Source organism: Nannospalax galili, unplaced genomic scaffold (genome assembly GCF_000622305.1).
Source record: "Nannospalax galili isolate Female #2095 unplaced genomic scaffold, S.galili_v1.0 scaffold886, whole genome shotgun sequence".
Classification (NCBI taxonomy): Eukaryota; Metazoa; Chordata; class Mammalia; order Rodentia; family Spalacidae; genus Nannospalax; species Nannospalax galili.
Window position 1 is genome coordinate 1062748 of NW_008355971.1, and position 25872 is coordinate 1088619.

Genomic DNA, 25872 nt, shown 5'->3' on the forward strand with positions numbered 1-25872 from the left:
GCCTACCTAGAATCCCCCAGTGAGAGGCTGGCAGTGGTAGAGCACCTACCTAGAATCCCCCAGTGAGAGGCTGGCAGTGGTAGAGCCCCTGCCTAGAATCCCCCAGGGAGGGGCTGGGGTGTGGCTCAGGGGAGGAGTACTTGCCTGGCATATATAAAGCCCTTAGTTCCATCCCCAGCACCAGAAAAAAAAAAAAAATTGGAAAATATATTTGTGTGTGTAATATGTGCCTGTATGTATATGAATGTACACATATATCCAAAATTATACATATTTGTGTTAAATATAATTGATTCAGGACTCTGCTTCAATGGTTGTAACATCACTACAGAGAGGCCTTTCTGAACACTGTCTAAATGACCCTTCCTGTCACTTTCTGTCCAGGTTTTTTCTTCACGGCTCATGTCTCATTGTCTAATATGTGTTTGCTTTTTGTACCATCCCTGTGCTGGATGGCTTCAGTTGTCAACTTGACACACCTGGGTGGATGGAGCCTCAGTTGAGGAATTGCCTCCATTGGATTGGCCTGTGGACATGTCTTGTGAGGCATTTTCTTGATTGAGTGATGTAGGAGAGCCCAGCCCACTGTGGGTGATGACACCCCGGGGTAGGTGGTCCTGGGTTGTGTTGTATAAGAAAGCATCCTGGGTGCTGGAGAGATAGCTCAGCAGTTAGGAGCACTGACTGCTTTTGCAGAGGACCCAGGATAGGTTCCCAGCACCCACATGGTAGCTAATAGCTGCCCATAGCTCCAGTTCCAGGGGATCCTGTGCCCTCTTCTGACCTCTGTGGGCATTGTATGACATGGGTGTGCCTGCCTACACACAGGCAATATATTCATACACATAAAATTAAAAATTACAAATCAAAAGAGAAAGTCCGAGCACAGGTCAGAGAGCGAAGCACTAAGCATTCCTCTGTGGTCTGTCCTTTCGTTCCTGCCCTGAGCTCCTGCCCTGCTTCCCTCCATGATGATCTGTAAGCAGAAGGTGAAATAAATTCCTTCCTCCCCAAGCTGGTTTTGGTCAGTGTTTTATCACAGTAATAGAAAGCTAGCTCACAGGATTGGAGAGATGGCTCAGCGGTTAAGAGCACTGGCTGCTCTTGCAGAAGACTCGGGCTTGGTTCCCAACACCCACATGGCAGCTAACAACTGTCCATAACTTCAGTTCTAGGGGATCCGACGCTCTCTTCTGACCGCCACAGGCTCCGCACGACACAGGTGCAGTAACACACATGCAGGCAATACACTCTTACACATTAAAAAATAATAAATAAATAAAATAAGTGTGATTTTTAAAAAGAAGAAAGTTTTCTTACTGACACAGCCCCCAGGCCTGAGTTCGGGCAGGGTGGTCCTGCGTGCTCTGTTCCCTTCCACACTGCCAAGGGAGATAAGGAGTAACAGCAACCACAGCAAATGTTTTGTACGGAGTTGCAGTGGGGTGAAATAGGAGCCACCTCAGCTGGGGTGCTGATGGAAGGCCTGCCTGAGGAGGGGACATTCAGAGGGAGACCTGACTGGCAAGAAGCCAGCTTAGAGAATGACCAGAGAAAAAGTGTGCAAAGACCCTGAGCCAGCAGTTAATTCAGAAGAGAACAGCCAGCGTGGGGGGTGGGGGTGATGAGTAGAGGGGGTAAGATGAGGTCAGAGAGGCCTCTAATTCCCGGGCTCAAGTGAGCCTCCCACTTCAGTTCAGTACAGGGAACAGGTGTGCGCTACTGCGATGTTGAGGGATTGAAGTGAGGAAGCCACCAGCTGTGGTCCTTGTTTGGTCTGATCTCCCTGGCTGGCTGTGGAGTAGAATCTAGGAAAGCAGGCATGAGCGTGAGACCAGATGGGATCCGATGGTGTTGTCCAAGTGAGCGATGGTGGTGGTGCCCTGGAAGGGAGAAATGGAAACAGATTTCTGTGTGTGTGTGTGTGTGTGTGTGTGTGTGTGTGTGTGTGTGTGTGTGTTTTGTTTTTGTTTTTGTTTTTTTGGTCTTTTTGAGACAGGATCTCCTTGTAACCCCAGCTGGCCTGGAACTCACTGTGTAGACCAGGCTAGCCTTGAACTCACAGAGATCCACCTGCCTCTGCTTCCTGAGTGCTGGGATTAAAAGCATGCGCCACCACGCCTGGCTTAGATCTGTATATATTTTGCAGCCTTTGGCAGCAGGCTTGCAGAATAAGGAAGGAAGGACAAAGCCTGCCGTATGTCACCTCAGAGTTTGGTTAGACTGGTCCCTGCTGATGGATAGTCGTGTCCACAGGCAACTCTAGTCTCCACTCTAGGCTGAATCTAGAAGCATTGAGGGCGGGGGGGCATTCCCTACCACAGCTGGGCTGCACTTCCCAGCTCAGCTCAGATGATATGGACACAGGGAGCTGCTGGCCGTGTGGACATTCCCTCATGTTCTTCTATGCCCTGCTGTCCCCAGAGCTACTTTTCCTTTGAGACAAGCCCACTTCCGTCCCCCACCTTCCCCAAGTAAGCACAGAGTTCCAGCTCCCATGGCTGAACTCAAATCAGCCTTTGGTTCCTGTTCCCAGGGGCTCAGCAGCTGCTGGCCAGGCGTCTGGTTCTCGGCCAGCATTGGAGGAAGTATTTGTGTGAGTCGATTCTCCCTCAGGCTTTGTCCCTTTCCCTCTGGTTCCTCTGGCCTTGTTCCTCAGAGTGCAGATCCTGTTGGCTGCTGCAGGCCTGCCTCACCCTTTCTGAGGGGCTTCAAGCATTTGAGGAACTCTTTGTCACCCAATTAGTGAGGGCAGCTCAGCTGGGGTGAGTTGAAAATAGCCTGTGAGGAGAGAGTGAAGCCCTGTTCCCTCTTCCTGCCACCAGCACCTGGAGGCCTGAAGACCTGGCTGCAGCCCTGGCCTGGAATGTATGGCCAGGCTCCTTGTCCAAATTAGCATCTCTGGGAGTTCACTGCGTCCCCACAGGCTGGAGACTAGGAGGGAACTGCTGATCTTGAGAAGGAGAAATGTGGCATATTTCAGCTCATTCTAGGTTTTAAAAAAAAGGAGAAGAAAAGGGGGTGAAACAACCTTGACGAGAAATATATAGGTCGTTAATGAGCTCAGTCTCCCTGGCTGCTGGAGGATGTGTGAATCATTATGACCTTTTCAGAAGACAGTGGGGGAGGGGCTTCTTATTTCTTTGAATGAGCAGACCATGCATGTTTTAAAACATTCAGAAGAAACCAGAAAGATGTACGCTGTCCCCATCCCCTGTCCCCCTGGTCCCCTCCCCAGACATCCTTTCAGATGTTTTCCAAAGACAAGTAATAAAAAGGCAGGCAGCTCTACGTGACTTGGACATGGGCTCATAGTGCAGTATTCCAGTCCATAGTCTTTGCCCTGACCCTGCCAGGCCTGCAACAGTGCCCTACAGAAAAAGTAGCCCCAGCACAAAGAGATATTTATGCCAGCGTTGTCACGGTGGAAAAACAAAAAACAAACTCTGCAAATAAAACAGATATCCACTTCTAAGGAATGGTGGAGGTAATGGGACATATCCATACCATTGGCTGTTGAGGGAGGGGTAGACACGTGACTAGCTGGGGACTTGCAGTGCCCTCAGCTGTGGGCAGAGCAAACCTCACCTGCCAGTCAGTGTGTCAGGGCCACAGGTGGGAGCCATGACATTAGTGTTGAAGCTCTCCTGGGCATCTGTTGATGAAGAGAGGCGAATATGTTCCTGGGTGCCAGGGACCATGGATGCTGTATCTGCCGATCCTTAAATACATGGCAAGTGGCTACATTTCCACAGGACTTTCTCACTGGACCATCCCAGGGGACCCTCAGCACCCTGGTCTCCAGCTATGGGGCCCAGACCGTTCTCAGTGGGGCTCTGCATCTCCTTCCCTTACTTTGCGCCTTCTGCTTCTAGGGTAAGAACACATTTCCCTTAAGGTCTTGTGTTCCCCTCAGAAGGCACATGTTGAGGTTCATGACCCTTTTGGGTCACACCTAAAGGTCAAGTTGGTCCTTCCCCAGCCATGACTGTATTCTCAGTGCTGACTGGCTGACCATAGGCAAGTGCTTCCTGATCCTGCAGCAGCTCCCTCCCTTGTGTTTTGAAATATAATTCACATACTAAAAGTATATAATTCAAGATGGACCTGGTGGTACAGGCTTGTGGTTCCAGCTTGAGGCAGGAGGATTGAGATTTTAAGGCCTGCCAGGGCTACAGGGCAAGTTCAAGGTGGGCCGGGCAAGTTAGTGTCTCAAAATACAAAGTGTGTGTTGGTGGAAGGACGGGGGATGTAGCTTAGTGGTAGAATGCTTGCCTACCCTGCATGAGACCCCTAGGTTCCATCCCTAGTACCCCCTCTCTTCCCAAAAGTGTTCTTTCAGTAGTTTTCAATGTATTAGTTGGTTATACAACTATCACCAATATCGTAATTCTGGGACATTCTCCACAACCCAAAAGGAGACCTTGTACCCACCAATTTCCTGTATCACAGCTTCTGATTAACTACTAATCTCTGTTCCTATGAATGTGTCTACTCTGGACACTTTACACAAAATGAGTCCTATAATCTGTGGCCATCTGCATCTGCCTCCTTTCACTGAGCATCCTGTTTTCAAGACTCATCTCTATTGTGCATGAATCAGCCTTTCATTCCTTTTCATGACAGACTAGTACTCTGGGTATGCATGCACGGTAATTTTGCGTAACCATTATGCAGTTCATGGACATCGTCTTCATGTAGTTTCCTCTTCCCTTTTCAGTTCTGGGTTTGAGGTCATGTTGGTTTCCCACATGGTACTTCTCAGCACTTGTACTCACGTAGGCACATGTTTGCCTATGTATTTTCTATGCATTATCTGGGACTATAAGCTTTTTGAGGGCCTGTGTGTATCTGGCATTGTTTACCATTTCCAGTTCTCTACCTTGCCATGTCCATCGTAGGGCAGTGCTCAAGAGTTGTTTCATGAATGACTCAACATACTCACTTCCTGATAACATGCGTAGTGACATTCTGAGCAGAATTCTGGGGACTGATGTGTGTAGCTTTTTCCCTGGTGTTCTGGAAAAACTAGGGACCTGGAGTATGAGGATGCCTTAAATGGCAGGCCTGTGCCAACTGGGTTTCTCTGGCTGTTCATCTGGTGTGGAGGAACTCAGTGTTATCTGAACAGCATATTTCAAAGGGCTGTGGAAGCCAGGAGTGGTGGTGCATGCCTGTGATTCATTCTATCACTCAGGCAGAGGCTGAGGATTACAAATTTGAGGCCAACCTGTCTACATCGTGAACTCCAGGCCAGCCAGCGAGAACCTGTCTCAAAACAAAATAAAACAAAAAGCTGCCAGTAACAGAGATCAGAAAAAATTATGGTGTCAACTCAACAGAGGGTGGTTTCTCTCATGGGTAAAATGTCTAGAGATGACATCTGGGGCCGACGTGGCTGCTCGGTGTCATCGCAGAAGCCGGATGGTTTGTTCAGAGATCCTGCTGCTTCCCCACCCCTGCCACCAAGTTCTCAGAGCCTGCTATGGCTTCTGTAGCCAGACCAATGAATCTGTAGTTCAGGTGGGAATGGGGTGAGCATAAGCCAAAGATCACCGCTCAGCTTTGTTTCAGGGGAGGAATTTTCTTCACAGTTCCACAGCAGCTACCCCATAACCGTTATGGCCTCTCCTGGCCGCAAGAGAGGTTAGGAAATGTAGACTTGGAAGGGAAGAACAGCTAGTGGGTGGGCAGTTGGCCATGGCAATGGGACTGTTTTCTTCCCACAATCCCGTAAGCCACGCAGCTTCTACTGTTCCCTGTCTTGGACCCTCAGCCCACTTTTTTCCGAGAGGCCAGAATTGGGGCCAGGCAGTTTCTTTGTGTCTGATTGATCTGGGGATGGGACTTTGAGATTAGTGAAAGTCCCACTGTGTTGGCAGCAATAGGAACAACAGTAGCTCCCATCTTTAAGTACTTTCTGATGACAGATCCTGCTGTGAACATGTCACAGAGTCTTTTTTTTTTTTTAAACTTCTCCCCAAACCCCTATTATCCCCACTTTATAGATGAAGAAACTCAGGGGTTAATTAACTGTAGATGTTTTCACTGGTAATGGTTTTCCCTCATTCTTCCCTTTGACTGTATTATGAATAAGAGGATTAAAAACCAAAACCTGACCTATTTTGGTGACTTGACCACTGTCCTAACTTCCATCTGATTAGCTGGGCCGGAGAGTGCTTTGTGGAAACGCGCCCGGCAGTGGAAGTCACACTGACAAGCTGTTTTCATTGGAGTACAGGAAGAGGCTTAACTCTTGGCACATCCAGCAAATGGCTGGTGACAGGAGGAGAAAGGATCCGTGAGCTCTGTGGATTTCCCTGGCTGGGGCCAGCAGAGCAAGTGCAGATGTGCCGAGGGTGGGCTTAGCCTTAAGGTGACCTTCACTCTGACAGCTCTAAAAGGCTGGGAGGAGAATGAAGCTGGGCCCAGTTCAGGTCTCCTGAAAATTATCAGACACTACACTGCCTTTCCAGGTGCTTCTGACCAGTTTTGCTTTGTTTTGTTTTATTCCCAGAGTCCATCTCTTTGAGACACTTTCCAGGCCATGCCCATGGCTCTCAGCAAATGGCTGGCAGTGTGATGGACCAGCTGTGGCACCTGGAGCCTGGTTGTCAGGTGCCTCATGCATTTGACCTGAGTTTCCCAGTACATAGGTGGCACTGTCACTTCAGCCCCCATGTGGTCATCTATGTCATAGAACAGCACTGGAGGGAGGAGCCCCCAGGTCACCTCCAGCATGGCCCAGACTCTTGCCACCACCTTGGCCGGGAAGCCAAGTGGCCAGTGGGAGCTCATCTCTTCTAGAGACAAGCAGGGACTGTCTCAAATTCAGCTCTCACATCAGCATTCCAAACTGGAAAAAGTCAGATCAGCAAAGGAGCAAAAGACTTTCTCCTAGGAAAGCAGTCTCTTCCCAGAATCTTTGAATAAGAAATCAGGCATGGTGGTGCACACCCTTGAGCTCAGTACTTTGGAAGGCAGAGGCAGCTGGATCTCTGTGAGTTCAGTATCAGCCTAGTCTACATAGTAAGTCTCAGGCCAGCCTACGCTTCGTAGTGAGATCCTGTCTCAAATAAACTGAAGCAAAACAAAAACCAAACAAAAATGGCACCATGGCAGCCCCACAGTTAGGATGCTGTGAAGCATGCTGAGTTTTTCTGCTCCCATTTAGGTCTTTGAGCCATTAATGTGTCTTGTACGGGGAGTGGGGTCAAGGATAAGCCCATTCTCTCCCTTGCTACGTTGTTGGTTTGGGAGCTAGATCTCCTGGGTTCTCTCAGCCCTGACACATATTTACTGTGTAACCTTAGGCAAAGTTCTTCTCAGTACTCAAATTTTTCTGGTCTGTTAAGAATGGAGCCAGAGATGGCTCAGCAGGTAAAGGTGCCTGCTACTAAGTCTGATGATAGGAGTTCCATCTCTGGAACCCACATGGTAGAAAGAGAGAACCAACTCCTTCAAGTTGTCCTCTGACCTACACACACACACACACACACACACACACACACAAATAAATATAAATAAATAAATAAATAAATAAATAAATAAATAAATAAATAAATAAATAAATAAATAAATAAATAAATAAATAAATAAATAAATAAATAAATAAATAAATAAATAAATAAATAAATAAATAAATAAATAAATAAATAAATAAATAAATAAATAAATAAATAAATAAATAAATAAATAAATAAATAAATAAATAAATAAATAAATAAATAAATAAATAAATAAATAAATAATAGGGGAAAAGAGTAGGGATCCTGGCTGGGTATGTAGCTCAGTTCCTAGAGTGCTGCCTCACATGCATGAAGGCCTGGGTTCGATCCCCAGCACCACATGAACCAAATATGGTGACTTACTCTTGTAATCACAGCATTCTAGAGGCAGAGGTAGGAGGATCAGGAGTTCAAGGTCATCCTAAGCTGCACAGAGAGTTTGAGGTCAGCCTGGGATACATGAGATCCTGCCTTAAAGAATGAATTGAGATCCTGCCAGGTATCATGGTACAGACCTATAATCATAGCACTTGAGAGGTAGATCCAGAGTTCAAGGTTATCCTCAGCTACATAGTGAGTCCAAAGCAATCTTGGGCTACGTGAGACCCTGTCTCACAAACAAAAAGAACAAGGACCCTAGAGGAAATTTCAAGGGTTGTTTCAAGGACTCAGTTATCAAGAGTTTAAAGGAGTGCTTTGCGTATAGTTAAATCAAAACACAAAATTTATGCTTGAACTCAGATCCCTGGACACCAGTCAGCAGCTGAGAGTGAACTTGTCACTGGAGTTACTTTATATAAGAGTTGTTGAGCTGGGAGTACTGACCCACCTGTAGTCCCAGCACTTGGGAGCCAAGGCTAGGAGATGGAAATTTTGAGGCTAGCCTGGGCTGCATAGCAAGACTCTGTTGCAAAACAAGACAAGAAATTGCCAAATTTCTTTTACAAAACATTTGTTCCAGCTCTGTTGCCACCCACAGTGACTGAGAGTTCCCCTCACTCCAAACACTAGCACAGTTGGTGGTATCAGACTGACATTTTGGCCAATCTGCTGCATATAAAATGGTCACACAGTGTTGTTTTCTCTGAGCAGCTTCTTTGCAGAGGTCTGTCTGTGAGTTATGCAGAGGCCTACCTGGGCTGGGCTGTAGGCAGGAAACCATCCGTCCCCTGGCAGGGTAGTCCTTGTAGCTCTGTGCTCTGGGCCCCATCCCACACACTAACTTCAGAGGCAGGTCAGCCAGGAGCACAGGCAGTGAGAGGTGAGGTCCTTGAAGCCATTGATCCAGCTGTAGTTATCAAGGATGGCATCCATTCAAAGAAAGAGCACGCTGAATCGCTAGTGCAGCTTATTAATAGAATATAGGTCATAAGAGAAAACATGATTAATTGCAACATGGGCTGAGTGGCTGTTGAGGGCCTAGATTTTCCCAAGGCAGAGCCCTTCTTCCCTTGTCAGCTTTTCTTTGTTGGAATGTGGGTAGAGGCAGTTGAATGAACAGATCTTTTCCCCAGTTGATATTCCAAAGTTGGGATGGGGCTGGATGTGCTGGGCATCACCTCTGAATGAAGCACCATCAAGCCCCTTGATTGGTAGGTTACTCCCTGTGCCCAAAGTGATGCTCTGGTGAAGTCTGGGAAGGGAAACGCAGTTCATGGTGGAAGGCCACAGGGGGCGTGCATCTCCATTCAGCTTGTAATGCCCAGACAAGCCACTTACACAGCTGGCTGCATGGTTACATCTCATGACACCCACACCCACTAAGAGTGGGTATCTGGCCAGGCAAGCATAGTGATGTACACCACTCACCAGCACCCAGTGCCTGAGGCAGGAGGTTCTCAGATTTGAGACCAACCTGGGCTTTATAGTGAGACTCTGTGGAGAGAGACAGAGACAGACAGACAGACACACATGGGGGAAGGGGTTCCTCTCATCTCTGACTTGGTCCTAGCAACGTAGTGATCCTGTCCAGGTACCAGCAGCAGCCACATCTTGGACCATTTGGATTAGGTATCTCTTCTTTCTTGACGATTACCAGGTAAAAGGGAGTTGTTTTAATTAGCTTTGCATTACTGCATCAAACTACTCAAGACAATGAACATACAAAGAGGAAAGGTTTATTTTGGCTTACAGTTCCTGAGGTGTCACTCTTTGGTTTGGGGCCTGTGGTGAGGTAGCAGTACATCACGGTGTGTTTACATGATGGAGGAAGCTGCTTAACCTCAAAGAAAAGAGGGTCAGAGCCAGTGAGATGGCTCAGCGGGAGAGCTCCTTGCTGCTGAAGCCTTACAACCCAGGTTCTGTCCCTGGGTCCCACATGCTGAAAGGAGAGAACCTACTCAAAAAGAGAGGCATAGTGACATATGCCTGTCGTCTCAGCACCCAAGGCAGAGGCAGCAGGATTCCAAATTCATAGCCAGCCTGAATTACATCATGAGACTGCAGAGAAGGAGGGGAAAGGGGAAGAAAGGGAAAGAAACTGGAATCTCCTTCAAAGGCATGGCCCTGTGACCTAAGACCTCCCACGAGGCCACGCCTCTCCAGGGTTCCATCGCCTGACAGTAGCACCTGGCTGAGGACTAAGCCTCCAATCCATACTAAACTTTTGGGGTCATTCCAGAACCACAGCTGGAATAGTGTGTGGAGATCCCTGCACAGGAGCTGAGATGGAAATAAGGAAGGTGACTAGGAAACCCTGGTCCACAAATGTTGGAGGAGGGAAGGCCAAGCTTGCTGCCTAACCTGGGGGTCAGGAGAGCCTCACCCTAGGCATCCAGGAACAAGTGCAGCCCTCGCACCCAGCCCCCGTGACCGTGCCTGCTTCAAAGGATTTCAATAAGAACCAAAATCCAGGTCACTAACCTACAGATAACCCCAAAAGATTGGGCTTCAGCATAGTGATTATGGAATTGTGATACCTCGTCAGGCACTTCCCTGTAAACAAAGGAGCTGCAGTGAGCTGGTGAAGTAGTAAGCTAGAGGCTTGGGGCCTCACTTCCTGCCTCTGCAGCCCCTCAGCATTCTCCCTGGGGACTGAGCTCACCCTGGGCCTCAGACAAGCTGTTGCACATCCTGAACCTCAGTGCCTATATTAGTTACTTTTCTGTTGCCATGATAAAACACCATTACCAAGGCAACTTATGGAAGGAAGTGGATTTGGCTTCCAGTTCTGGAGGGCTAAGCGTCCATCATAGTGTGGCATGGCGGCAGAGGCAGAGGTACAAGGAACAGAGGCTGAGGGCTACCATCTTTAAACAGCTCAGGAAGCTCACAAAGAGTAGCTGGAAATGGGACGGGTCTATGAACCCTCAGAGCCACTGGTGTGCTGCTTCCTCCAGGAAGTCCACACCTCCTAAAACTTCCATGTCTTTCCCCAAACAGTGCTACCAACCTGCCAAGTGTTCAAGTTCTTTGAGCATATGGGGAACCCTCAAACCACCACAGTGTCCTTACTGGTCTAGTGGACAGATCAGACTAGAGAGCTCCTTCCCCAGTTGCTAGAGGAACAGGCCTTAGGAGTGGTCTCTGGCGTAGATGCAGCATGGCTTCTTCAAAGGGTCTTGTTCACTGAGATACAAAGGCACGCTCTGCAGTCTGTTTGGGTCCCTTCCTACTGTTTTTCCTGTTACCACAGAATATCCTTGACTTAAACTGTAAAGGGAAGTTAATAGCTCAAGGACTTGAAAACCCCAGAACTGGCCTGACTAGAGTCATCATTCAAGTATTCTTACCAAGAACTTGCCTCCAGGATGGCAAGTTAAGCCCTGGCTGGTCCCTGTCTACCATTTCATCTCAGTGGCAAAATTCCCAGAGTCCCTGGGACCACAGCTCTCCAAGAACAAGTCCTGTGATGGAGGGGACTCATTTGTCCCTGCCAGGATATGGCTACCCCTACCATTCTTTTTCTGGGACTCTGTTCATGTTCCAAACCTGTGCAAAGTGAGATGCTCAGCCTGATGAATGGACCAGGGCTGTGGACGTGCAGGGCTGCTGAGACACCTCCAAGGACCTCCTCCCCTCCCAGGCAGTCTAAGGAAGCTCAGGATCTTGGCTCTGGTTGAACTTGCCCTGTAGCCCTCCTTCACTGCTATTTCTAGGGCAGCCTCTCATTTTTCTGTTCACTGTGTGAGTGACCCCAGGCAGATGGGCCTCCACAGCTTCTTACTGGGCACAGGTTCCTGGCCTGTTACCACAGGTGCCCTTAAAAAACCATTTGCAGCTAGGCTCAGGGGTGCCCTCCTGGAGTCCCAACACAAAGCAGGAGGATTCTGAATTCAGGCCAACTTGTGCTACATAGTGAGAGCCTATCTAAAAAGAAAAACAAAAACAAAAACCATGCACCACTTTGGAGGAAGGGAAAAAAATTAGAGTGGCAGAAAAGTAATTTTCGTTGCAATTTAAAAGGCCCTATTAAAATTTTACAAGAGCTTTATTACAGGGGCTTCCTGATCATCCCAGGAATTTATTTATGGGAAGTCTGATGGTGATAAAGGAAAGCAGTCTGAGTTCTTCTGATTCCCTCCTGCCCTGCCGAACATCTTGAGAGTCAAAACTGTTAGGGCTTCATAGGCCAGCTGAGGAATGGCAAGAACCCAAGGGGCTGCTCCTCTCTTTTGAAGTATGTGTTTTCCTGTAGTTGCTGTTTCTATGTATAGTGACTGTTCCTAATTTTATTTGCTACTTCCCTAAATGGCCTGGTAGTGAGCTCTGGGAATCAGTAAGAACAGCAGCCTCTGCTCTTCTCTGTTAGTTGGGAGCCATTTGGTTGTATGAACAAATAGAAATTAAGGCCGTCCTACTTATGTAAAAGAGGGAATGCACAGGCTCAGCCTGGGAGAGCTGGCTAACAGTGACATCAGGAATGGCGGGATCCAGGGCCTTATTGAGGTTGCCGGGGTGCTATCTCCCCCCAGCCCCCCAACCCAACTCTGCATTGGTCTGTGTTGTTGTTGTTGTTGTTTTTCCTCAGGGAAGGGGCAGGAGGCAGCCCCTGGCAGCTTCATGAGTAGATGTAAGGCCAGATCTATAATTGGCCTGCTGGGACCACAGCTCTCCAACAGCCAGTCCCTGTGATGGACAAGAGAAGGCTGTCAGCCCATTTGTCCCTGCCAGGATGTGGCTACCCCTACCATTCTTTTTCTGGGATTCTGTTCTTGTTCCAAACCTGTGCAAAGTGAGGTGCTCAGTCTGTGATGGATGGATCAGGGCCATGGGCATGCAGAGCTGCTGAGGCACCTCCAACGACATCCCCCCATCCTACCCCAAGCAGTCTCAGGAAGCTCTGGGTCTTGGCGCTGGTTGAACTTGCCCTTTAGGCCTCCTTCACTGGCATTTCCAGGGCAGCCTCTCAGCCTATTCACTGTGTACTCGCCCCAGGCAGATGTGCTCCTTTGCACTATGCATCCCTTTGCACAAAGTTGCTTCACCTGTCCTGGGGCTGGTGGTTATTGCTCAGCTCACCTCACCTGGCTCCCCAACCAGGAACAGGGAAAGTGGTGCCGAGACTTCATCACCAGGGCAGGTGGGTCACACTCCAGTCTCGCCCCCACCCCAGCCCATGATGCAGTCATTCACATGGGTATTCTGTGTACTGAGCTGAGAAGGCATGGCTCTGAGTGCAGACCCAGGGAGGGAGGTGTCTGGGTGGTCAACCAGGACCTCGTCCCGTACTCTGTTCCCAAGGCTCAATCGGAATCTGCCCAGCATGCCCCACTACCTGCCTCCTCTCCTCCTGGAACCTGCGTCACTTTTGCTTCTCCCCAGACTTAGTGTGAGAAGTTTTGCTTCTGGGGTTCGTGTGTGTGTGTGTGTGTGTGTGTGTGTGTGTGTGTGTGTGTGTGGTTTTGGTGCTCAGAATGGAACCTAGGGCCTTGTATATACTAGGCAGGTGCTCTACCACTGAGCCACACCCCAACCCCTCACTGGTGGGTTCTAGGTAGGTGCTCTACCACTGAGCCACACCCTAGTCCCTCACTGGTGGGTTCTAGGCAGGTGCTCTACCACTGAGCCCCCTTTGTCCTAGTTTACGGGTTTTTAATCTTGGGTCTGTGAACCCTTGAAAGATGGACACTTAAAGGATCATGAAGTTGGCTGGGAAAAAGTTACATGTCCTTTCTGTAGCGTACTTCTGAATTGCTGTCCTTGCTGTGCACACCACTAGGTCTCATCATTTAAAGCACCGATCAAGACGCGTGGATGCGGCCAGCACGGTGGTGCACAGCTGTAATCCCAGCACTCAGACTATATTTGAGGCCAGCCTAAGCTGCAGAGTGAGGCTTTATCACACACAGACAGAAAAGGAAGAAATTAAATGAAAAAGGAAAGCAAGTGTGCACAGGTTTCCTTATTTCTGACTTGGTTTTGTTTTAGGTATTTTGATTTCTGACTATGATTGGTTTCTTTTGTTATCTTGCACATTCATTCAGTGTGGACGGTTGTGGGTTGTCCTTTTAGATCTTGTGGCCCAGGGCTAGCCTAATGCTGGTCCCTATCACTTCTTAGCCTTGGGCTACTGAAATGACTTAGCAGGTAAAGCCCTGATTGATGACCTGAATTTGATCCCCTGAGTTACACCCACATAAAGGTGGAAGGAAAGAACTGACTCCTGAAAGCTTTGTCTGATATCCACACATACATCCATGGCACGTGCCCCTCCCATTATATACACATTTAAAAAATATCCATTCAAGCTATACAACCATACCAATATCCGTGCACCTTGAGTTATGTCAGAAAAATCCCATTTGTCTGTCATTCCTCTGCATAGAGCTCTCTGAAATAATGTTCCTGAGGTGGCCCTTCATGTGTCCCATGCTTCCATGCCTTCCATTCCATTGCTTGTCCTCACTCACATGGTGCCAGCCACTCTGGCCGCTGACCTCCCAAAGTGTTCCTCGTACACATGTGCCCAGAGCCCCTCCACCTCAGGGCCTTTGCACTGGTTGTTCCTGTGGCCTGTAAGCTTTCTCCAGTAGTCTTAGTTTGTGATCTAACCTATTCAGGTGTCTTTCCTCTCCTGAGACTTCCTCAGCATCCTGTGATGTAGTAGCCCCATCACCATCTTCTGACAACCCTTGGCCTTGTGTTATGTGCTTATTTACCCTCCCCCTACTCCACCAGAAAGTCTGTTCCCCAAAGACAGAGAGACAGAAACTGTCCTGCCATTGGTGTATCCTCAGTGTTTGTGGAGACTTACAGCAGGAACACTCCAGGCTAGCTGGCCAGAGGCATGACCTCTTCATTTCCTTCTCCATAGATGCACCGTCTTTGACCTTGGCTCTCGTGGGACCCTCAAGGTATACCAGTGTCCGGAGCATACTGAGGGTGAGTACTGTGGCTGTTGGTTTCAATTTTATAGCGAATACACATCGTATTTTTATTAGTTCAAAAAATAAATGCAAAGAATATCAGAGAAAAGAGCTGGTCCCTTCACTGCCCACCAATAACCTGAAGGCATCCTGTCCTGTTCTCCCTCAGAGGTCGCTTCCTTGACTAGTGTCCTGATACCCACTTCCCCACACAGCATTCCTCTCATGCATGTGCCCACTTTGCTGTTTAAGAAAAAAGAGCTATGTATACAGATGCTTGGAACATCCTCAATGTTGATGAGCCGCAGAGATGTGTTCATGAGCATACAGTTGTGCTTGGTGTTTTCGTTGGGTTTTTTGCTGTTTTAATTCAATTTAATGTTTCATGTAGAATCAACTCTACTCTGTTGTAGTTTAAGTTCCAACAAAGGAGTCCATGTAGGGAAGACAGAACATCGTCACCCCCACCTGCTGCAGTGTAGCTCTTTATGCATACACAAAACATGTACATGTGGCAAATACTTAGCTGGGTGTATGCATTGTAAGTGGGTTATATTGGGGGGAATTTGGTGTGGGTTTTTTTTTTGCTAGGAAACATCATCTTTCGTGTCTGTTTAATGGATTCTAGGCAGTGAAATCGGTTTTGGGACATGTGTCCTTTTGTTTCCTAACAAGGCATTCCCAAATGTGGTTGCCAGCTTTTGTTGTAGGGTGCTGGGGAGGGTGTTGTCTGGTTCCTGAAGGACTGGAGATCCTAATGATGTGGGCGAAGGGAGATCTGGATGCAGGAAGCAATGCCAACTGATTTATAGGGACTGGCAGTTGAGCTATGGGTCATCAGTGAATCCAGGGGAACTGGGTGGGTCTCCTCAGAGCTTTTTGTCTTGCTAAAGCTGGGCTGGAACCCCGAAGTTTGTTTGTGGGGATGGTCTCTGGGGTCAGAGACTGCTTCTTGACATAATTCTTTGTTAGCTCTTTGAGTTTAAAAAAAGCTTTTTACAGGCTGGAGAGACGGCTCAGTGGTTAAGAGCACATGCTGCTCTTCCAGAGGACCTGAGTTCAGTTCCAGCACCCATGTCAGGTAGCTCTGCTCACAGCAGCTTGGAATTCCAGCACTGCACCCACGTGCACAAAGCCACACATGGGCATACACATATACACATAATTTTAAAGAAATAATTAAAATTTTAAAAACCTTAAAGCTTTTCATATTTGTGTGTGTATATGTCTGTGTCTATGTCTGTGTGTCTGTGTGTACCATGGCACACATGTGGAAATTAGAGCACAGCTCTTAGGAGTTGGTTCTCTCCTTGTACCAGGTGGAGTTCCAGGAATTGAACTCAGCTCATCAGACTTTGTGGCAAGTACCTTTACCCACTGAGCCATCTTACCAGCCCAGCTTTTTCATTTTTCATCATTTCATAATTATAAAAGTTGCCAAAATGCTATAGAGTTCCCACATCTGTCCTTCACGCAGCTTTCTCTAATGGTACCAAGTTCAGTGGCACCATGATCAAAACCAGGAAGTTGGCACTGGTTCATTACCATTAGACTACCATTAATTTCTATGGACTACAAATTAAGCTTTAATCTAGCACATTCTTTTAAATGTGGTAAAAACTTGCGAATTCTTCATGAATCCTAGCATGAATCCTAGCGTGGCCTCTCACTGCAGGAGCCGAGACACCTTTCCCATGTGGGGGCTGAAGGAAGGCGCTGAGGTTTCCTTTGCTCATTTGTTTCATTTGCCTCACAGATATGCATGTCAGCACCTCATTTAGAATGGGGGAGGGTCAGCGAGAGCCAAACAAAATCCTTCCCTAAGGGAGCCGGTGTTCTACTGCAGGACAGAACACTCAAGACAGGAAAAGTGAACCAAGGCCAAGTCTGATGGGAAGGAGTTGTGGAGAGGTGGTAGAGATGAAGCAGGCAGGGCCCGGCATGGCATGATGCACGCCTGTCCTCCCCTTACTGGGGAGGCAAAGGCAAGAGAATCACCTCACAGTTAAGGCCAGCCTAGACTACTTAGTGAGTTCCAGGCCAGCCTGGGCTTAAAGAGGGATTCCCTGCCTTGAAAAACAAAACAAAACAACACAACAGGCAAACAAACAAAAAAAAATAAGATTTTGAGCATGGCATGATGACGCATGCCTATAGTCCCAGCACTTGGTAGGCTGAGGCAGGAGGATCTTCAATGGGAGGGCACCCTGAGCTAAATAGACTCTATCTTAAAAAGAAGATAAGGGAAAATAAAAGGAAAAAGATATGAAAGCTGGGGAGGTGGCTGACAGCCCACTTGCCTAGCGTTCACGGGGCCCTAGGTTCTAGCCCTAGTGCCCGCAATAGATAGGATAGCCTAGCCTAGCCTAGCCTAGCGCAGCGCAGCACAGCACAGGAAGAAAGGGATGTTGAGTCACAAGGGGGTACTTTAAGCAAGGTGATCAAGTAAGGCCTCTCTGAAGGGGCTCTGAACAAGGTATTACACCCAGTTCTTCCACTGACCACTCCCAGCTGGGAGATCACAGACAAATCATGTCACTTCTGAACAGAGTTTTGGGAATCGTGGAAAACTGGAAGATGTGTTCTCTCTCCAAGGGGCAGCCTATATATAGATCATCAGTACCCTGTACAAAATGCTACATTTTGTCAGATCTTATATTTTACCCCCACTAGAAGAGAAAATGATAAATTCTTACTAGTTCATCCAACCAAAACTGTGCTTTATCAGATGATTTTCAGTGGCACATGAAGGGGTTTTTGTATATATATATAATCTTTTACTGAAATTTTGTGTATTTCATACATAAAATCATCTTTCTACCCCCTTCCCCTTTGGCACCCCTCCGTATCCCCCCACTGGAGTTCATAGATCCTGTCATTTGTGTTAAGGCCTATCATGTAAAGTTAGTGTCCCGAGATGTCCCTCAGTGCAGGTTCATCCCCTGGGATTTAGTCAGCCTATCTATAGTCTCTCCCTTCAAGAAGATCATCTCTTCCTCACCCAGCAGTAATCAGCTGTCAATAATTCTTCGACTAAGATTGGGGCTTGCTGTCCATTTCCACAGTTCTGTGCTGGGTTTTTATCTGCCTAAGTCTGCATGGGTCTTACGTATGCTGGCACCATTGGTGTAGGTTTGTATGAGAAGGGTCCCAGGCACCTGTAGGATTATTTTCATATGGTCATGCACCTCCTTCCTGGCTCTTACAGTCTTTCCACCCCCTCTTCCACAATGGTCCCTGAGCCCTGGGTGGGTGGACCTTAATATAGGAGACCTGTGCAAGGACCCACACTCTGCCGACTCTTATTCTCTGCATTTTGGCCATTTGTGGCCTTTTGTGATCCTGGTTCTCTGTTGCATAAGGGAGCTTCATTGATGAGAACTGAAAGATGCATTAGTGTTCTCTTCATCCCTTGTTCTGTGTTCTGTGAGTCTTAGGCGTAGAGGTTGCATCCTAGGTGTGTCACTTAGGCTTGGGTAATTCACAGAGAATCTCTGTGTGGCCAGTGGTGTAACTGTAATAATCTCTGACTGGGATACTTGTCTGTAAATTTAAGGATCCATATTTTGCACATAGTAAGAAATTGCATTTGTGTAGGGATATGAGAGCCTTGGGTTTTCTCTAAGATCTATGACCTCTCCAGCTATGTGTATTTGACTAAGTTTAACAGTACCAGACATGAGTTTCCTCCCATTGAGTGGGCTTTTTTTTTTTTTGTCTTTTTAAGACAGGGTCTCCCTGTAGCCCCAGCTATCCTGGAACTCTCTATGTAGACCAGGCTGGCCTCGAACTCACAGAGATCCACCTGCCTCTATCTCCTGAATGCTGGGATTAAAGACTATGCCTGGCTTTCCATTGAGTGGGCTTTAAGTCCGATTAGGTAGCTGTTGATTACCTGCAAGATAACAGTGCTACTGTTATACCAATGTCCTTTGATGTGGTTTTTAGGCCTTGGAGTTAGGGTTGGACCATCCATTGATATACCAGCTTGAGTAGTGTTCTCCAAAGCTATGAGAGCTAGCCTTCAGGGGCGGTGGCTTCCAGGTCAGTTCTAGCTCCACTGCTCCAAATCCTAAGTCCAGAGTATGTCTTGTCTTCAGCAGTAGGGTCTTACCATCAAGCTGGGGGCAACCAAGGGCTGTGGCAATAGCTGGCACATGAAGATTGTGTATGTGTGTGTGTAGGTTTGGGTTTTTAAGACAGGATCTTGCTACGAAGCCTTTTCTTGATATCATACACACACACACACACACACACACACACACACTTAATTGAAGCTGAGGATGTTGACACAATTGTGAGCCAGCACCCAGGAGATTGAGTCAGGAGGATCTTGAGTTCCAGTCCAATATGGACTACACTGTGAGCCACAGCAATTCTGGAGGCATGCAGCCTCAGCATCAGTGTGGGCCAGGTAGGGTCAGGGCTTGGCACCTCCTTGTTTCTCCAGGCTTTTCCTCTCATGGTTACAAGGTTGCTACTTCAGCTTCAGACAGCACAAAGAAGGAAGGATCAACTCCAATGACACTCGTGTTTCAGTGCTGGACCACCTGAGCACTCCCAGAATCTTCCAGAAGATTCTACTTCTATCTCATTGGCCAGAACTATGTCACATTGCCTCCCCTCTCCAAGGCAGATGGGAAATTCAGCTTTTCAGTCTTTCCAGAGGAGGAGGCCAGAGAAAAGGAGACTGGAGAGAGTCAGGCGGTAAGACAGTCAGCAGTGATAGCTCCATAGGGAGAAAAGCAGTAATAATTGACGTTAATGGGAGCTGACTCTGTGCCAGGTCCTGCTGTAAGCACTCTCCGTGCATGAGCTCAGTCTGTCCTTGCACTAGCCCTGTGACATCACTGCTGTCATATCCCTGTAGTAATGATGCAGAAATTGAAGCACAAGGTAGAAAAGATGCTTACAGAGCAGCAGACCTGGGTGGGTCTCTTGCAGCCTGTCTCCAGAGCCCTGGCTCTCTGTACAGTGTGTTTCCTCACAGAAGGGCCTCAGTTGCCAGACTGCGCATTGACCAGCCTCTGTCTGAATTGTCTCAACAAGAGACAGATACATCACTGTGTCTTGCTTTACACCTGTATGTAAGTCCCTTGCACTGTTCTTGGCCCCGTTCTGGGGAGTGCCACCAGCCCTACGTCTTCCTTGACACCCCTAGAGGGGAAGGGGGACTTGCAAATGGCCAGGGAGACCACTTCTGGCTTCCCTTTCCAAGCAAACAGTACCTGTGCTTCTAATTATTCTCTTTAGAACTAGGCCTCCAGCTTTGCCGCCTGCCTGTCAGTCTGCTGATGGTTCAACACACATTTCCTCCTCTGTGTCTCTGTGCTTGTCCCTGTAAGATGAGCATGTTAGCAGAGGTCAATGGCCAGAGTGATAAGAGTCATGACCCAGGTAGCCACAGGGCTGTGGGCTCCCAGAGCAGATACCTAACTGGTTGGTTTGTTTGTTCATTTGTTTGTTTGTTTGTGACAGGGTCTCCCTGTAGCCCCAGATGGCCTGGAACTATGTAGACCAGGCTGGCCTCGATCTCAGAGATCCACCTGCCTCTGCCTCCCCAGCACTCCTGGCAGCCGCCTAGCTTTTGCTCAGCCTTCCAGATGGGCTTTTCCAAGGAGGTGAAATCAACAGAGTGGCAAGAGTAGAGGCTCAGAATCTAGCCATCCGGGTTCTAGTCTTAGCTAGACTCTTGCTAGAATCTAGTCCCTGGTTGGCCCTGATTGAGTAGCTTAGGCCCTGGGAGCTGGTGTTTGTCCCTGAAGGTGGTTTTAAAGGTTAGCCAACCTTATGGAACTTCAAGTACCTGACACCAAGGTCACTTAATAGAACCTGATGATGCTGGCAGCCCACATCCATTAGTCCTTATTAGCCATTGCCACTCCTCAGCAGCAGTGGAGGCGGCGGCAGCTACCAGCAGCAGCAGGCCAGCACTCCCTGCTGCCATTGTGATCCTGACCCAAACTGAGATCACATGGTGACTGGATATAGCAGAACTGTCTTCTGGGGACAGGAATTTGCAGCTGAGGCCTAGACAAGGTTTTATAGGAAAAAAACAGGAATTTCTATGGCGTGTGCAGGGAACCCATGGCCGTTGGTTTCCCAGCCCCATTTCTCACGAATTCCCTAGGTATTTCAGCACTGGCCTTGGGAATGTGGTTGCCCTTGACCTCGGTGGCCAGAATGCATGGATGCTCTGCACATCCTATCACCCGGGTCCCAAATTAGACCTGACAGTGTGATTTATTCTCTGGGACAGAGCCTGGAGAGCAGTGCCCCAGTGGGTGATTCCACGGGAAGGTTGTCAGCCCGAATTAGCCCAGGCCCTTCATGCAGCCGATGCTGCTTCAGCATCCTCCAGCTAATAGGGTTTCCAGGGTGTCTCTGACTTCCGAGCGGCCTCCCCTTTGTCCCTAGGGACTTGGAGTTGGCTGTGATCCCTAAAGAGGTGTGTTTGATGAGTGCAGCCTGAAGCCTTGTCTAAAGGCATCAGCTCTGGGTCGGACCTTTCATCTTCCCAACAGGAAGTGGAAGCGGCACTTCCCAGGGAGTCAGTGTTCCCTCTGCCCCTCCCTGAGTCCTTTCACTGCTGTCACCCCCTGCAGCTGGAGGCCACTGCCTTGCTCCTGGCCCCCACCCCAACTGCCGCTATCACCTCTTCATTTTCTGGAAGGCCAGTGATGAGTGAGATTCTAAGGCAGCAATAAATTAACCCTGAAATCCTAGAGATTAGTACACATGGCAGGTCAGGTGGGAGACAGATTTTTGTGCCTTCGGGGACCCAGCCTCCAGGGCTTCCCTTGTCTTGAAGTTTCCCAGCTAAGCCACACAGACTCCAGGGACACTAGGGCCAAAGAGAAGCAAATATCAGAGCAGGGCTTTGTCACCAAGAGCCAGCACAACAAGTGTACTTGTCCAACCAGAAACTAGCTGCATGGCTCTGCAAGGGGGCTGGAAAGGTAGGGGGTACCTGAATGTTGTGGCTACAATAGACACTGGTGGTATTTATTTAGCACCTACTGAATACCAGGCCTTCTTGGGGCTCTGAAAATACAAAAGGATTCCCATCTTCCTGGAGTCACGGTTGAGTGGAGCAAACAGAATGTGATTATGGTGGCCAGTGGCTGTGCTGAGTGCAAAGGGGTGGGCTGTATCCAAGGGGGTGGGTTTGACATATTTGGAGAGGTTGAGAGATGTCTGTCATGCTGTCATGGAGGAGGCCTGCAGGATAGGTGGACTGTAACTGAATGAGGGTGAGAGCTAGGGAGAGAGTGCCCAATAGAGGGAACAGCAGAGGGGACAACACTGTGGAAGGAACAGTATTGACAGAGTTCTGGGTGTTGAAGGGAGTTTGTCTGTTAGTGGAACTGGAAGGTCACTAGTGGGGGAGGGCTGGACAGGGGTAGGTGGGTGAACACCGTACAGGATCAGGTACTAAGGGGAAGAGTTTGCTATTATGACCTCTACCTTTAAAAAGTGATGACAGAATTAGAGGGCTGGAGAGATGGCTCAGCGGTTAAGAACACTGGCTGTTCTTGCAGAAGTCCAGGGTTCGAATCCCAGCACCCACATGGCAGCTAATAGCTATCCTTAACTCTAGTTCCAGGGGATCCAGCAGCCTCTTCTGTCCTCCGTGGGTATTGCACAACATGGGTGCACTTGCCTACATGCAGGCAATAAACACATATACATAAAATAAAAAATGATAAAATAAAATGGGTTTTGTTTTGTTTTGTTTTTTTTGGTCTTTTTGAAACAGGGTCTCCCTGTAGCCCCAGCTGTCCTGGAACTCACTGTGTAGACCAGGCTGGCCTTGAACTCACAGAGATCCGATCGCCTCTGCCTCCCAAGTGCTGGGACTACAGGCGTGGGCCACCAAGCCCGGCTTAAAATAAAATGTTTTTTTAAAAAGTGATGACAGAATTAAATGAACTCAGTCATTTCTTTTTAAATGCTGAGTTTTTCTGCCCTCAGGCGAGGCAGTCAGTGCTTCAGGTTCTTGGAACAGATCAGTGAGGAGGACCTACAGGTATCTGGGTTTCTGTGGAGCTGGTGTTCTAGAAAAGGGAGGCAGACAGTAAACAGGAAAATAATTTTACCTAGTGAGAGACAGCCACAGACCAATAAACAAGATGATGTCACGGGGAGCACAAAGTTAGCATGCATCTAGACACAAAAAGCTAAAGCTAGGGCTGGAGGGATGGTTCAGCAGTGAAGAACACTGGTTTTTCTTGCAGAAGACCTGGGTTCGAATCCCAGAACCCACATGGCAGTTAACAACCGTCTGTAACTCCAGTTCCAGGGGATCCGACAGCCTCTTCTGTCCTCTGTGGGCATTGCATGACATAAGTGTACTTACCTACATGCAGGCAATACATGTATACACATTAAAAAAAAAAAAAGCTAAAGCTAGTCAGGAACCCCAAGTCCACAAGTCCACAGTTTTCTGTACCACCTTCTGGGCCCCAGGTTTGTCCTCCACAGCTCTGTTGCCCTGGTGCTGCCTGGACCTTAAGGCAGGTCCCTTTCCTCGTCAATGGGGTGGCAGTGAGGGATGCCTCCAGCAGGGAGCAGGAAATGGACTGTGCTCTAAGGAGCTTCAAGGCCAGCTCAGTGGATGGTGGGTTGTGGGAGCAGAAAGGAGGCTGCTGCTGTGCCCAGGCTGGAGAAGTGGAGGCAGGCCCAGGAGTGCAGACAGGGTTTGCGGTCTCTGCAGCTGCTTGAAAAAAGGAATGCTGAGTGTGCATGCCCACTCTGTTCCATGTCCTCATCCTCTCAGGGTCACAGGGCACATACACACAGTCCTGATACATGACCCTACTTACTGACAGCAAGCCTTTCCCCCACAAAATGCCACGTATTCCAAGAAGTTCTACAGGAAAGAAACCTGCTTCTTTGATTACAGAACCCTTTTATTTTCCGAGACACACAGGAGGAAGTTCTGTAATATGATTTAGAAAGTTTTGTTTTAATAATGAGTGTCATCCTTGGGGCTGGAGAATGGCCCAGCAGTTAAGAACACTGACTGCCCTCCCAGAGGACCCGGGTTTGATTACTAGCACCCTCACAGCAGCTAACAACCATCTGTAATTCCAGTTCCAGGAGATCTGACACCCTCTTCTGGCCTTCCTGGGCATTTACACACATGCAGGCAATATACTCATACACATAAAATAATGGTGGTGGTGGTGGTGGTGGTGGTGATGATGAGTCTCTTCCTTGCTGCACATTAGAATCCTGTGAATGGGGTGAACTTGGCCATTCTTTCAGGGACTGCTGAGTTCCTGCTGTAAGGAACTTCAACAAGGCCCGAGGCCTGGTGATACCCCAGACCAATGCAGTTAGCACCACTGAGGTTAGGCCTAAGCCTCGGACTTTGTTTTAAAAGTTCTGAAGCTGATTCCCATAGGTGGTAGACAGTGATAACTACCACCTTATCCTGTGCCCTGTCCCTTGGTTGGTTGGAATGTTTGCCTGCATTTCTGATTACCAGATTTTACTTGCTCCCTGTTTACAGAAACAAAAGAACCCAGAGGTTCCCCACCCCCCCCCCAGTCACTTCAGCAGGCTGGGGTGTGTTTTCCAGATGTTTTTTAAATATTTATTTTAGGCCAGGTGTGGTGGCGCACACCTTTAATCCCAGCAAACGGAGGTAGGCGGATTACTGAAAGATTGACAAGATTGACGCCAACTTGGTCTACACAGCAAGTTTCAGGCCAACTGGGACTTCAGGGAGACCCTGTCTTAAAACCCAGTCACTTCAGCAGGCTGGGGTGTGTTTTCCAGATGTTTTTTAAATATTTATTTTAGGCCAGGTGTGGTGGCGCACACCTTTAATCCCAGCAAACGGAGGTAGGCGGATTACTGAAAGATTGACAAGATTGACGCCAACTTGGTCTACACAGCAAGTTTCAGGCCAACTGGGACTTCAGGGAGACCCTGTCTTAAAACAAAACAAAAAAGTTAAGTAAATGTGTCTATTCTAAAGGAATATATATATATTTTTTAAAGCAAGGTGTTTTCCCCATGTTTCCAAAGAGAAGATTTTTAGAAATATAGTCTTAGAACCCATTTGAAATGCGAAGGAATTCAGGTGTGGTGGTACAGGCCTATAATCCCAACATTTGGGAGGTGAAGACAAAAGACTCAGGAATTCAGGGTCATCTGGGCTATATGAAGCCCTGCCCAGGAAAAAAAAAAAGCTGGGCATGGTGGCACACACCTATAGTCCAGCATTCTGGAGGCAGAGACTGAAGAATTGCCACGAGTTCAAGGTTAGCTAGACCTCAAAGAAAACTGGGCTGGCAAGATTGCTCAGAGGATAGAGGCACTTGCTGCCAAACCGGATCACCTGAGTTTGATCCCAAGGACCCACATGATGGAAGGAGAAAACCAGCTCCCCAAAGTTGTCCTCTGACTGCTATATGCATGCATGTTGTAGCACACACACACACACACACAAATGTAATTTTTAAAAAATTTAAGGATATAGATAATCAGCCACCTATTTATATTTTTTTTAACGTATTAGCTCTGAGATATGTAGAGTTCTGAAATCAGAATTTATGTTAGATTCAGGGGCTAAGATGCAGTAATGCTCCATGGTAGAGCAGATGCTAGAATCCATAGCAGTGAGGGGCTGGGAGCAGGGCTTGGTGGTAGAGCATTTGCTAGAATCCCCCAGTGAGGGGCAGGGGATGGGGCTTGGGGCTCAGGGCTCTGTGGAAGAGGCCTCACCTAGCATGCCTCAGATCCTGGGTTCAACCTCAGCACTACCAAAGAAAGAGTTCCAATTCACACAAATTATGAAACTCTGTTCCTCACACTCTTCACAAGCCCTTTTCATCATTACAGTTGCTTTTTGAATCACCTACACTTAATCCCAAAATGCATCGTGGCCAAATCCATCTGGAGTGTTTGTAATGTGGCAGTTTACTGATTGCTTAGGATGTTGTCAACGCAAACTGCATCTCATCCCTGAGGATCCCTCTCACATGCAAGTAGCGTGTTCCTCTTTAGCTGTATGTCAGTGATCTGTACACCACTAACTTACTATG

At 48.0% G+C, this 25872-nt stretch overlaps 1 protein-coding gene across 5 annotated transcripts in view; it reads left to right on the forward strand.

Annotated features, from left to right (window-relative positions):
- Sipa1l3 (signal induced proliferation associated 1 like 3) overlaps positions 1 to 25872 on the forward strand; it is a 257269-nt gene that overhangs the window by 83683 nt on the left and 147714 nt on the right. For 4 of the 5 annotated variants that reach the window (XM_029556583.1, XM_029556584.1, XM_008853891.3 and 1 more), the window contains exon 2: positions 14764 to 14831. The exons of the other annotated variant lie outside the window; for it this stretch is intronic. The gene's annotated coding sequence lies outside the window, so the exon portion shown is untranslated. The remainder of the gene's footprint in view (positions 1 to 14763; positions 14832 to 25872) is intronic. 5 annotated transcript variants of the gene reach the window in all.